At 31.5% G+C, this 13,997-nt stretch overlaps 1 protein-coding gene and 1 long non-coding RNA gene across 3 annotated transcripts in view; both read left to right on the forward strand.

Moving 5' to 3' along the window:
- Window positions 1-13,997, forward strand: part of KCNH7 (potassium voltage-gated channel subfamily H member 7) — a 480,585-nt gene that overhangs the window by 110,112 nt on the left and 356,476 nt on the right. The gene's annotated exons all lie outside the window — the stretch shown is intronic.
- Window positions 1,090-11,366, forward strand: LOC144304626 (uncharacterized). The gene is made up of 3 exons (XR_013371552.1): window positions 1,090-1,186; window positions 7,137-7,173; window positions 11,209-11,366. It is a non-coding gene; the product is annotated as an uncharacterized LOC144304626 (long non-coding RNA).

Here is a 13,997-nt window from a genome sequence, read left to right on the forward strand (position 1 = left end):
TATTCTAGTTCATTATTCTCTTCTCTCCACTTTAATTTCTTTACTCATTTTTAGAAATTTCATTAGGTTTCTTCTAATTCTTGTCCTAAAATTTTGTTATAAGCATAATTAATTTATAGTTTATTATTTTCCAATGCAAGAACTTATAGCTATAATTATTTTCTCTTAGTAACATTAAATTCCAAATTTAATTTTACAAATTTAATATATAGTTTTTAATTTTTCTTCAAAGATTTTATTTTTTTAAGTAAACTCTATACCTAATGTGGAGCTCAAATTCACAACCCCATGATCAAGAGTTACATGCTTGATCAACTGAGCCAGCCAGGTGCCCCTGTATTATTTAATTTTTTAAAGATTTAAGTATATTTGAATTTATTTCTAATTTTCTTATTTTTCGGTATGACTTCTGTTTCACTTATGAGTTGTTTAGAATCAGTTTCATTTGTAAAATTTCCAATGTATTTTTTCCTATTACTTTTTCATTATTATTTTCCATTTAATTATATGTGGTTAATGAATGCAACTTGTATAATATCAGCTCTCTAGCTATGAGGTTTTACTTGTAGTCAGTTTTTTCCAGAAATAAGTTGTTAATAATGGAAAGTTTTTTGCAAATAATAATTTCTTGATACATTAATAACTTTTTAGAAACTATGATGGTCTATTAGTCAATTTCTATTTTTTTCCTGTAGTTTTTGCTTTATACATTTTTGAGGCTTTAATATGAGTTGCATTGAAGAGTTGACTTACAATTTTGGCAGTTTTCTTCTTAGCATTATGTTTTGACCCTTTTTTATCTTATTCTTTTGTTGCCTTAAAACAAATTTTGTCTGAGGTTATTATTCCTATAACTACGTTACTTTTTATTAGGATATGTCTGATACTTTATCATTTATTTTCTTTTCGTTTTGTATATTCTTAAGTTTTTATGTGTCTTTTGTAAATAACATAGATCAGTTATATAGTTGTGTGAATATACAATAAGCTTCATTGTGGTGTTTTTTTAAATAAGTAAGGTTTTTCATATACATTTATTAAAATTTCCAACATGTTTGGATTGATTTCAACTATCTTATTCTGAGTTTTCTTTCTTGTTTCTTTTTATCCATTTCCCACTTTCTATTTGAATGGATCATTTCTTAATTCCCACTGAAGAAATAAAACCTCATAACAAAGTATCTAGGTATGTATTTTTATTAATATGGCTTCAAACTTACTATACTTATAAACTAGAGACTTGTGTTTTTCACAAAATCTGGAAAACTCTCAATTATGGTCATTTTCAATATTGACTCATTCTCCATTCTTTCTTTTTAGAAATATTCGAATCATTTGGATCCATGATTCTTAATTTCTCTTTCATATTTTTCATCTCTTTTTATTCAAAATCTTCCCATTTCCTAATTACGGCTGTGTTCATTAGTAATATGTTTTAACCTTACCTTTGCTTTTTATTTTAGAAACTGTAATACAATTTTAAGTTATTCTTTATATATTTTTTGGTCATATATATTCTTTAAATCAACCTTTTCATGTACAAACTGTCTTGTTCTTTTCTTCTATTTTCAATTCCTTATTCTATACCTAACACATTTAAATCTACTTATTTTATAGACTTGATTTTATTGCTAAAAGTAAAACCATATGATCATCTCAACAAATGCAGAAAACACTGAACAAAATAATTCAGCATCTACATATGATAAAAACCAATAGAAAACTACCAATAGAATAGTGTCTTCTCAAACTTCAGGGCATCTAAAAAAAACCCACAACATCTTATGAATAACATCATATTTAATGATAAAGGACTGAATTCTTTCCCTGAAATTAAGAGGCAAGATGCCCACTCTAATTACTTATATTCAACATCGTACTGAAGGAGTTATCTAGTTTAAAAAGCATAAGAAGGAAATTAAAGGTATGCAGATTGGAAAAGAAGTCAAACTATTTATAAATACAGATGATAAAAGATGTTACTACAACTAATTAAGATTACCAATTGTTGACTACTAGATTCATTTCCAGAAATCATTTCTATTTTTTAAAATTTTATTTTATTTATTTATTTACCAGCTAGGTGTGTGTGTGTGTGTGGAGGGTGGGGGGTTGGAAAGGAAGAGAGAAGACGACTCTCTGCTGAGCAGGGAGCCTGATGTGTGGCTCAATCCCAGGGCCCTGAGATCATGACCTGAACTGAAGGTAGACGCTTAACCAACTGAACAACCCAGGCGCCCCTCAATAATAATAATAATTCTTCTTCTTCTTCTTCTTCTTCTTCTTCTTCTTCTTCTTCTTCTTCTTCTTCTTCAAGATTTTATTTATTTATTCATGAGAGACACAGAGAGAGGTGAGGGGGCAGACACAGGCAGAGGGAGAAGCAGGCTCCATGCAGGGAGCCTGACATGGGACTCAATCCCGGGTCTCCAGGATCACACCCTGTGCTGAAGGCGGCGCTAAACTGCTGAGCCACCCGGGCTGCCCTCAACTGTACTTCTTAATAGTGGGAATAAAAAATTTTTTTAAATTGAAATTATAGCTTCAAAAGCATGAAATTTTTTAGGATAAATTTAGCAAACTATTTTTAAGAACTGGTTACTCAAAACTACAAGAGATTGAAAAATGCAATATTGTTGGGATGTTTATTTACAAATTAAGGTGTGGAGTCTATACAATCCTATCGAAATCCCAGTAGGTGGGGCACTTAAGTGTCTCAGTCAGTTGAGTGTCTGCCTTCAGTTCAGGTCATGATCCCAGGGTCCTGGAATCTAGCTGCATCTGGCTCTCTGTTCAGCAGGGAGTCTGCTTCTCCCTCTCCATCTGCCCCTCCCTTCCACTTGTGCTGTCTCTCTCTCTCTCAAATAAATAAATAAAATCTTAAAAAAAAATCCCAATTGGTAATTTCAAAGTAATTGACAAACTGATTGTCAGATAAATTTGGAAAGGCAGAGCACTTAGCATAGCCAAAAATCTTTGGAAAAAAAAAAGTCAGAGGACTTCAAAACATACTATAAAAACTGCATTAATCGTGATAGGAAATATTGAAGTAGGGAATATATGATAGTCATATAGATCAATAGAAAGTATAAAGTTGACAAGAAGGTATATACATGCCATCTATGTATATATGGTCAAGATATATAGGTAATTCAAAGGAGGATAGTCTTTTAAACAAATGGTGCTATAATGATTAGATCTCCACGTGAAAGCAAAATAAAGCAAAGTAAACTTTGAACCTTACTCCACAACATGTAAAAGTAAACTTGGAATAGATCATTGATCTAAATATAAAAGGTAAAAATCACAAAATTTTGGAAGAAATCTTAGGAGAAAAATCATCATAACATTGGATTAAACAAAGATTTCTAGGCATAAAAACCATGAACTATAAAATAAAAGTGTAATCAATGAGTTTTGCCAAAATGCTAAACTTTTAGTCTTTGAAAGACACTGTTAAGAAAATTTTAAAAGGCGAGGCACCTAGGTGGCTCAGTGGTAGAGCATCTGCCTTTGGCTCAGGTCCTGATCCCAGGATACCAGGGTCGAGTCCCGCAATTGGGCTCCCTATGGGGAGCTTACTTCTCCCTCTGCTTGTATCTCTACCTCTCTCTGTGTATCTCATGAATAAATAATAAAATCTTTAAAAAAAAGAAAAATTTGAAAGGCAAGCCACCCATTGAGATAAAATATTTAGGGAATATATTTCTGAAAAAATATTTTAACCCCGAGCATATAAAGAACACTTGCAATTCAACAAATTCACTTGAAAATAGGCAAAAGCTTTGTATAGGCATTTCACCAAAAATGATATGCATATCAAAAAACAGCACGTGAAAAAATTTATCAAGATCATTAGTTATTAAAGAAATGCAACTGAAAATCACAATGACATACTATGTACCTGGTAAAATATATATTTTTAAAGATTTTTATTTATTTAATCATGAGAGACACAAAGAGAGAGGCAGCGACAGAGACATAGGCAGAGGGAGAGAAGTGGGATTCAGTCCTAGACCCTGGGATCAGGATCACGACCTGAGCTGAAGGCAGACGCTCAACCACCAAGCCACCCAGGCATCCCTAAAATATCTTTAAAAAACAAAAAACCTATTAAATCCAAGTGTTAGAAAGTATATCAACTAGACCTCTCAAATATTGCCTTTGTAAATATAAAACAACTTTAACAATTTTAAAAATAAAATCAAGCATTACTTAATCATATGATCCAGAAACAACTTTCTTGTTTATTTTTCCAGGAGAAAGGGAATCATGTGTACTCATAAAAATTTGTACATAAATGTTAATAGTAGCTTTATTAATAATAGCCAAAAACTTGAAAATGCCCAGGTGTCCATCACCAAGAGAGTAGATAAACAAAAGGGGCTGATTTCCATGCAACTGAATAATACCCAGCTACTAAAAGAAGATACTAACAATGTGGATGAATTTTAAAAATGTGATACTGAGAGCTAGAATCCAGACAAAAAAAATACATGAAATATTATTCTATGGCTATCAAATTCTTTAAAAAGTAAAATTAGAGCAACAGAAACTATATTAATGGATTCTGGGGTCATAAATAGGCAAGATGGAGATTGACTATAAAGGGATATAAGAGAAATTTTAGGGTGATGGAACTCATCTTTATCTTAATGATAGTAGAGTCTATACCAAAACTATACACTTAAACTGATCACTATTATTGCAAGACAATTCTACTTCAATAAAAATGATTTTTTAAAAAGATTTTATTTATTTATTCATGTGAGACACAGAGAGAGAGAGAGAGAGGCATCACCTGGGATCACACCCTGGGCCGAAGGCTCAACCACTGAGCCACCCAGGCGTCCCAAAAAAGATTTAAAAAACTCAGATAATTTGCTCTTCATCCCTAATAGACTATGGTCTAAGACAAAAAAAAAAAAAAATCTTAAACTTTTTAAAGTAATTATATTTTTGTTGGTAGTGTTAGTGCTGTTATTCAAAGAATTTTAAAGATGCCCTGTAAAGTATATAAGTAATTATGCTGTTATCTTTGGGAACCAGGATCCTTGTGCTGATAAAGGGAGAAACAAACAAGACATAGAAGTTTAACTAAATTTGAATTGAAGGTATCACCGTTAATTCATAGTGTTTTTAATCTTAAAACAAAAACTAGCCCTGCCACTAAAAAGCAAATCTTAAAAATACAGACTGAATCAATAGCAATGATTAACTTCTTCCTGAGTATTTCATTTACAATTCCTAACTACCATTTCTCACATAAGTGAAAGGAACAAGCATTTCTTGGGGAAATGGCTTATTTCACTAGGTGTAGGATGGGAAATATGTATATGAACCCTGAATGTCATACCAGAAACTAAGGAAACTATTAAAACCATTAGTCAATTAAAGACAATTTGAACTTGGGGCAATTTGAACTTGAAAAATAATAACCTCCATAGGTTGAAACATGTTTAAATATGAGTTTATAATAATGTCTTAAAAAAACTCATTGGACACCGTTCAATATAATCAACTTATTATTTTGAAGACCGGAAAATAAAGGAAATACTCAAGTACTTATCTTGTTTGGCTATATCCATTATACCTTTGGCAATGAGTAATTGAGGAGGGAATTTTTAAAAAAATACTCCAGATAATAATACTTAAAGAATGAATGATAGAAATAAAATCACACCTTTGCAACTTCCATTGAAACGAGGAATCCAGTCAATAATTATCAACTGTTAATTACATCATCACAAAAAGAGAAACAACTAGATATTATGTATCTCCTGAAAAAAATGCAAAATGCTACCTATAAGGTAGCAGTACAAAAAACTGAACCTGAAACTGGTCTAGCTTTGAACCTCATAATCTGATCATCATGTGACAAAAGAGCATTAAAAAAAACATCATGAGGATACAATCAACAAACTCCAAACTGTGGAAAACCACAGAATAAATGGCCCACTTTGTTTTTTAATTATAAAACAAGATAAAAGTACAGTGAGGCTATGTGTATATAGATTACAATATTTATAGGTTGAAACCTATAGACCCAAAGAGATGAAATACATATCTATTAAATGCAATGAATAGTCTGTATTGTATTTTAATTCAAACACATTTTTAAAAATCAGGAAAAATTGTGTATTGATTGGATATGTAATCATATACAAGAAATACTACTAATTTTTAAAAACGTAATAGCATTTGTGGGTTTTTTTATTATAAAGAAAATATTTTTTTAGAAATAGTGTTGAAACATAGGCAGATGATATGATGTCTGATGCATGGGGGATATGAAATAGTCAATATATGTGAACCAACTGATAATTACGTATGCTGAGAATTGAGGATATCAAATATTTGCACTCTATTATCTCTAATCGTGAATGGATTAGAAATTTCCCATAATAATAATAAGAAAAGTTTTGAAATGTCCACCTGAACAGAAGTCACTCATGCGGTATATACTCAGTGTGAAAGAAACCAGGCAAGGCCTAACCGAGAGAGAGAGAGAGGGATCCCTGGGTGGTGCAGTGGTTTAGCGCCTGCTTTTGGCCCAGGGCGCGATCCTGGAGACCCGGGATCGAATCCCACGTCGGGCTCCCGGTGCATGGAGCCTGCTTCTCCCTCTGCCTATGTCTCTGCCTCTCTCTCTCTCTCTCTGTGTGACTATCATAAATAAATAAAAATAAAAAAAAATAAAATCTTTGAAAAAAAAAAAAGAGAGAAAAGCTTGTCTTCTTACTTTTTTTTTTTTTTTTGCTTGTCTTCTTCCTTTTGGTGGTCTTCTTCCTATATAACTTCTGAGCCCTCTTGTTATTTTAGAATCCTAACATGAGATAAAGGAGGACAGGGTAATTAAGCTTCATGTAACATTGGGTGCCTTTTATAAAAAGGCTGCATGAAAGTTGCATGAAATATATTCTGAATATGTCTTCCAGAGTTCTTGTGGTTACCGTAAGATTAAACATTTTTATTTACAATTATTTTTCTAAAAAGAAATCCTACCCTAGCGAATATTCATTATAAAAATGCAAGAATGATAACATTTCTTCTCTAAATTTAGAACGTAATTTGGAAAAAATGTTAAGGAAGACTTTTGTTTCAATATGACTTCACTATATATTAAACTATTACAGGAGGAAGCAATAATCAATGTGAACATAACATATATAAGTGAGTATCACCAATAAGAAAATTGTATTTGCATTATTAACTTTGAACTAGATCTTATCATGTTATTAAAAACATTTGAAAGAATCTCATTTAAATACAATTGAATTGAGAAACCACAATAAAATTAGGTTTATGGGCTTTCTTTTTCATATTATACAAATGTTCATCAGCAAGCTGTTGGTTGATGTGACCTTAACTTTGCAGAAGACATTCCAAAAATAAAACACACTCAGTGAGTCATGGAAAAAAAAAAAAAAAAAAAAAGGATTTTCCAGGGCTGTTGTATGGAATTTAAGAGAAGTAACCCTTTCCTTTGATGCAATCAATTGCTATTATATCTATTTGACTATATTCATTTTTAATGCTACGTAGCACACACATACATGTGCACACATGCACACAGAGTAGATTTAAGCATGTTAACAAGTCTAGCAAACAACTATTTTTCTGTTAGAAAGATATTAGAATTTACTATGCTTCACTGTTACCTATTACGCCAAAGTTGTTGATTTGCTTTATCTCATTTTCCAGGTCCGTAACTTAAACTGGAGTTATTAGAAAACTTTTCATTATTTTGCAACTGAATCTTTATCAGACATATCTTTTCAGTAAAACTTGATAAGAATCTGTATTTGAAACTGTGTGAATTGGTCCTTAGTTATCATTGTAACCTTCATGATTCTAGCCCCAGAACTGAGATATCAAAGTGCTTGTATGAACTCTGTTCTTTTTTAAAGGAGTCCTTCTCCATCCTTGGATCACAAGTTTTTCTCCTGTGTTATCTTCCCATAAGTATACTTTTAAGTTTTACATTTGGGGTTTTAAATCTACATGGAGTTTCCTTCTGCATAGGTAGTAAGCAGGAATTTTGTTTGTTTTCTCCATACAGTGGGTTGGTTTTAATAAGACCTTTTACCAAGCATCTGATTTTCCCTCATTGATTGGTGGAGACACTACAAATTAAGTTCTCCTGTGTACATGGGTCTGTCTCTATAATCTCTGTTATATTCACTGGTCTATTTCTTTAGTTACGTGTCATTGTCACACTGTGTTTATTATATGTTTTTGAGTATTTTTTACAATCTAGTAAATCAAGTCCCCTCTTGAATTCTTTTGCAGAGTTCATCAACTTCTTTTCTATAAATTTTAAACTATGTTTATCACATCCTTTAAGAAATCCACTTGGAATTTTAGATCGGGATTTGGGGTTGTATTGAATGTATAGATTCATTTGGGTAGGATTTATATCATTCTTTTATTAGAGATGTCCCAATCAAAAGCATGGAATGTTTCTCCACCTACATCTTTCAGAATTAATTTTATGTCCTTTAATAGAGCTTTAACATTCTCTCTAAATAGGTCTTGAGTATTCTTTGTTAAACTAGTTCTTACATATGTTCTAAATTTTTTTTTAAAAACCGGTTTTGAATGCCATCTTTTTAAACTCATACTTCTGGTAAAAATGTATTATTTTTGTTCATTTTAACTTAATTTAGCAGCTCTGCTAACGTTTCTTACAAACTGGAATTGTTAATAATGTTCTTTCTCATGATCATACTATCTAAAAATTCTAATTTTTAATCTTGGTACCTCCATTTTCTTTTTCTTTCTTATAACATCGTCTGATGTTCCCTGTACATTAAACAGGATTTTGAGTTTTTTTTTTAAACCAAACTCAGGAGGTTCACTTCTAGTTCTAGAACATATACACAATGAATGGAATGATTCCATTTTAGATTCCATTTCATTCCATTTTAGATTTTAATTTTACACACATTTGTAGTAGCTATTTATTCTGCTTTATTGTTCCCTTTGTTCATTTCTTTTTGCCCTTTATTATGTCATTTTGCTTTAGATTCTGCTTTAAATTTGATTTAAATTTGTCTGATATTCAGATTACTATTTCAACTGTATTTTGATTCATTTTTGCCTAGTTTATCTTTTTCTATCATTTTAACCTTTCTATATCCCAATATTTTAAGTGTGTCTCTTTTACTTGATATATTATTAAATATTTCTTACCAGTCTGAAAATGTCTTTTAGTTGGTGCATTAAATCCATTTACATTTATTTTAATTATGCTTATTTCTGCCACTTCTTTTTCATATATTTCATTTACTTTATTTCATTTTGGTTACCTCTCTTTTCTGTTTTCAGCTCGTTAGTCAAGTTTTCTTTAGCTCATATAAAAGTAAATTGTTCTGTTTTTGTTTATATAGTGGATATCCTTATGACCCATACTGGTATTTAGCCCTGTAGATTTTTTTTTTTAATTCATCACTATCCATATTTTCCTTTCCCCATCTGACAATAAGGCAATGTTTATATTGCCTAAAATTAAAGTTTTGGAATTTTATTAATGTATTTTTTATATATCACCTCTTTGCTATTTTAGAAAATAGTAAATTTAGCTATTTACTATCTCTATTTTTAGTGCCCTCTTTATTTATTTTTGTTCTCATTAGATTCTTAATCCAAGAGAGTTTTAGAATTAATCTTCATGGGATAAACTTTCTGAAATTCTTTAACATGAGAATATCTGTTATGCCCTCTCATTTAAATGGTAATTTGACTGGATATAAAACCAGGTGTTGTATTTTCTACGTTGAAGCCCTAAAATTATTACTTGATTTTTTTCTTGTATATTATAATGTTGCTGTTAAAAAAATAAAAGTCTGATTAGTCTGATTCCTGGCTTTATAGTTAATCTGTTCTTCTTTTTCTAAATATTTTTAGAATTTTTCATTTTATTTTTCCATTATCATGTATGAAAGTATGATTACTTCAGTTAGAAAGATATTCTATAAATGTTTTCAATCAGAAACAGTTCATTTGTTTTTAATTCTTGGAAATTTAATGTTATTATTTTCTAATCTCCTTGGGTATTTATATTATCTGATACATTTCCCATCCTATCCTCCATTTCTTTCAGCTTTTCTTGTAAATCTATTTTCTTATTATCTACTGTCTTCCGTTAAGGCATCTCAAGTCGACGTTTCAGCTCACTAATTTATTCTTTGGCTTTATCTGTCCTATACTTTTCTGGTTCACTTCATTCATTCATTCATTCATTCACTCGATCCTGGTCCACTTTAGCATGCTTTTCAACTGTTATGTATTTTTTTATTCCTAAAATTATTCTTGACTTCTTAAATGATTTTTTGTCCTTGTTTAATTGTTTTATCTTCTTTAAACTATTTGAGTGTATTTACTATGATTATTTTAAAGTCTTAGTTTCTCCTTTTCAATAATTCTCCTTCAGTTAGTAAATAGAATTTTTGTGATTATTTTGGCTTATGTGCTAATGTTCCCCTGGACATCAGTTATTATAACAGTAATATGTACCAGTAAGAGGTTGAATGCTGGGCTCCAGAGTCATCATAAAGAAGAAATGTCATGGTTAGGAATAGATATATGGCAAAAATAAATGAAAGTGTTAAATATTGCCATTAATTTTTTTCTATAAAGCTTTTAATACAATCAGTGTCACTTTCTCTTAGATTTTAATTATGTAGTATTACTTGCTAGGATATAAAATTATTCAGCCATCAATTTTCTTTCATTGAAACATCAAACATCAGTATGATTTTGTTTTTCAAGTAAATATAATCAAATACTTGAAAACCCTTAATTAGTCCTCTTTATAATACTTTAATTTTAAAATTTTTCATACGAGGTACTGTAGACCTTCTGGTATCTTCAGATTCAGTGTGAAAATTTTTACTTCTTAGAGCATTTGAAATACAAAGTAATTAAAGCATATTAATTACCTATTATGAAATTTAGCCCGTAAGAAAGAACTTCTACTGCAACCAAAGGCTAATTCAACCATAACTGGGCATGATTTCATTCTGTTTTTCTCACCTTCCCTACTGAGTTGTGAGATCAAGTAGTATAGATCAGCTAATGAAAGAGAGTGACCTGAGAGGGGGGAAATACTGCGGTGTGACTAGGGAAAAAATCTTAGTGTCTGTATCTTTTCATGTCTCGAGTTTATGTAGATATTAAGATAACTCCTTGTTGTTTGGATTTCAGATGTCTTTTCCCACATGTCGTGGTGTGCTGGTACCAGCTTGATCAACTCACCAGAAGTGATTTTTTAAATTTTTAGGAATTTTGTGAGCCCATTGTTAAAAATCATTTCAAAAACTTATTAAAAGTAAACTATTTTAAAATTCCAGCCATTATTAAAAATTAACTCACGTAAACTTACAATTTAAAAAATGTATCAAAACCAAAGGTAATAAATCCTCAGAACTCATCCTTTCTTTTTATTTCATCTTACAATTACCTATGCCCTTGAGATTGTTTACATCTGTTGTCTGAATGGTGGAAGTACTCTATACACTGCTGTGCTGCTGTGCATCTCTTCCCCATTTCATGTTTCCTGGCATCATGCTGGTAGCTTGGAACAGGTCTTTACATATTGGAATTCAGCAAACACCACAAGTCTCTACTTGATTTATTGTTTTATTGGTTTAAATTTTAAAACATGATAAACAAAATGCTAATAATGCAGATATAGGGAAGACTATGTAGTGCCTGTAGTCATTATATTGTGATGAGCACATAAAAAAAAAAATCGAGGGAATGTTCTTCCAGCATTCACAGACTTTTAGCCAATTAGATGGTGTTACAGCAGGACAAACAAGTACAGTTCCTACACTTGTCATAGTTGCTTCACTTCCATCTTACTCATTAACTTCTATGAAAATGTTCACCAACATTCAAGTTGGAACTATACTCATTCATCAACTGCAATCATATTTTGACCATGGATACCAGGATTTAGCAAAATTCAACTGAAGTATTATGTGAGAATCGATTGGCTATATGGAATTTACAATAGAATGTTGTTTATTTTGTTATTATCTTAAAATTGTGTGCTATATAACCTTTATATTAGTAAAAACTATAGGCAATTCATTTATGTATAGCGATGCACACTTTTTTTTTTTTGGTGGGAGGGGAGAGGAATGCTATTTGTGAATTGCCTATGGCACACCACTGCCTACATAGATTTAGTCTCAAATAACTTTGTAAGGCTTGATTTCTCCACCCCAAGGTTCAGTCTTTCTTGTTTTTCTTTTTTTTTTCTTTTCTTTTTTTATTTAAGATTTTTAAAATTTATTTATTCATGAGAGACAAGAGACACAGGCAGAGACACAGGCAGAGGGAGAAGCAGGCTCCCTGCAGGAAGCCTGATGTGGGACTCAATCCCAGGACTCCAAGATCATGCCCTGGGCTGAAGGCAGACCCTAACCATGTTGGGGTTTTTTGTGTTTTTTTTTTTTTTGTTTTGTTTTTTGTTTGTTTGTTTGTTTTTTTTAAGGAGAGGGAAGAAAGAAAGGCCTGTAGAGAATTTGTGATTTAGTTGATCTTTCTGTACTTGTCTGAAAAAAAATTCTGCCCCACAAATCTTTCCTGGGGCTTTATGAAGACGAGCATTTCAGCAAACAGTTTTTGTAGATGTGCAAACCTATCTCCACAAGTGTGCAAGGAAAATACTTGATTCCTGGACTTCTTGATAAAACAGTCTCAAGGTATCAGTGAAAGCCATACATTTGTGACCCATTATCTTTATACTTGCAAGTCAATGGAAATTTGGACTGACAAGATTTGTGTTTTATTTCATTTTTCCTGGTCATGGTTAACAACTCCTAGTATTTTAAACATATCCATGGATACAGAAACTCTTATAAATAAACCTTCAGGGAACCATTCAAACAAAGATTGTTAACTCAAAGGGAGGAGTGTGGTAAAGTCCAAATGGCAAATTCAGGTAAACTTTATCTGTCTTGGGAGTTTTTTGTTTGTTTGTTTTTTCTTGAACCTGAGGATGTTGATTGAAAATAGCAAGCAATTTGGAAGAGTGAGTGGGTTGAAGTCATGGTTTTGTATTTAGTATCTAGCCCACATATTCCTATTTAAAAACGAGGTTGCAAAAATTAGGGTTTTCACTCCATCTGTTTAAATCTGTTATTTGCATAGTCAGTGTGTTCTTTTTTAATATAATAAAATGTTTCTTGCTAAAACATGAGGACACCTTTTATCCTAACAAAATAGAGATATTTTGTGGATATTAGAAAAGAATGTAAGTCAGTTCCCTTAGAACAAATCCTCTCACATGAGTACACTTTGTTACTTAGCAGTTTGACATTTCAACCTTTTAGAATACAAGTTTGGATTTACAATACATCTCAATTCATTAAGAGCAAACAAAGAAAAAAAAAACTCTGAAGCTTACGTATTTAACTGTCAGTACTAAAAATAAACTGTTACTTTACCATGTTTCATGCACTTCTTACATTTCCTAAAAAGGATTAAGTAAGGATAAATATTAGTTTTACAAGATATTTTATAATAAGGTCCTTTGAAATAGAAAGCTCCTACTAATGCACTGAATAAAAGAATAGCTAGGACTGGAAAGGATTGTAGTGATTAGTTCCAAATTTACATCCACACAGTAGAAACTGAGGCCCAGAATAGTTAGGTATCTTGTCTGAGATCTACAGCTAAGAAACTACCCAATATAGGATAATAACTCATGTCTCCTCATCTCTTCTTTCAGAGAGAGTGATATTATCACTGAATTGGAAGACAAGTGGAAGATTATAGACCAAATTCTATTTTCTTTTTCTTTTTTTTAAAGATTTTTAAAATTTATTTATTCATGAGAGACAAGAGACAGAGGCAGAGACACAGGCAGAGGGAGAAGCAGGCTTCATGCAGGGAGCCCGATGTGGGACTCAATCCCAGGTCTCCAGGATCAGGCCCTGGGCTAAAGGTGGCTCTAAACCGCTGAGCCACCTGGGATGCCCCTA

This window comes from Canis aureus, chromosome 34 (assembly GCF_053574225.1).
Source record: "Canis aureus isolate CA01 chromosome 34, VMU_Caureus_v.1.0, whole genome shotgun sequence".
In the NCBI taxonomy this organism is placed as follows: Eukaryota; Metazoa; Chordata; class Mammalia; order Carnivora; family Canidae; genus Canis; species Canis aureus.